The sequence below is a fragment of the Teleopsis dalmanni genome, chromosome 2, assembly GCF_002237135.1.
Source record: "Teleopsis dalmanni isolate 2A chromosome 2, ASM223713v2, whole genome shotgun sequence".
NCBI classification, from domain to species: domain Eukaryota; kingdom Metazoa; phylum Arthropoda; class Insecta; order Diptera; family Diopsidae; genus Teleopsis; species Teleopsis dalmanni.
In genome coordinates, this window is record NC_051847.1 from 233,929,978 (window position 1) to 233,931,102 (window position 1,125).

Sequence of the window (1,125 nt, forward strand, 5' to 3'; positions counted from 1 at the left end):
AAATCAATTTAGTTGAAAGCCTGCAAAATGAAGTAGTATCAGTTTGTGCTTTGTTGCGAATATGTTAATACCACCTAAGCGCCCAATATTATTAAAGCTAACAAACAAACATGTACTCTACAGTCCAAGTGCTGCTGCGGCATATGATCGTATGTGCTGAGATATGGAAGATACACTATTATGTGCATTACAAATCTATGTTCCTACATAGCAAATTTCATAAATATGCAGATGTGATAAAATAGAGAATTTCCTACTGCCTTCATACATTCCAATGTTAATATTGAGTTTTTACACTTTTTAAGCGAATTTTGAAACATTGCTGAGTTATGCTTTAGGAAAGGTTGTTTAAATTTCATTATGCACAAATTGTGGTGTACGTGAACTGGAAGCTGAATAGTGAAATATTTGCTGAATAGACAACAAAATTTCGAGTTAATGTAAATTATTGCGATTAGATCAAAATTAAAATCACATTAAATTGAGTTTGCACAAAAATGAAATTACTATTTAACTGAAATTTCATTGGATTAAAATGAAATAACAAAAAAAAAATATTCAACACTATGGTTTTATGTTCACTTTAATGTTCTTTACAACTACAATGAAACACTATGGTATTATTATAATAATAATAATTACATATTATTATTATTATTATATATTATTATTTTTATATACTATAATAGTTTTTGATTATTCTACATATAAAAAGCTACAAACACTCTTCTTCTGCCATCTTATATCATATCCACAGTTAAAACTTAGACTTAGACTTAGACCATCTGCACTAATTTCTCAGTCGTTCGGTCAAGTGATTAACCAGTGGTTCCCAACTTTTTTTTGACCAACAACCACTATGATATTTTTGTTTTTAGTGGGGACTTTAAAGTTTAAGAATAATGAACTGTATCATTATTTGAATATGCTTTATATATCTCTGCTATAATGTGTAATGTGTATAAATGCATAGATACATTATAACATACATATAACATAGGCTATAAAATAGATATATAAATACTTGAAAATTTTTTGTGCTTATATTTTCTAATAAGTAAGGTCTCAGAGTACAAACTACAAGTTATGTAGCCATACCTATTAAATTTGATTCACGTACCATTT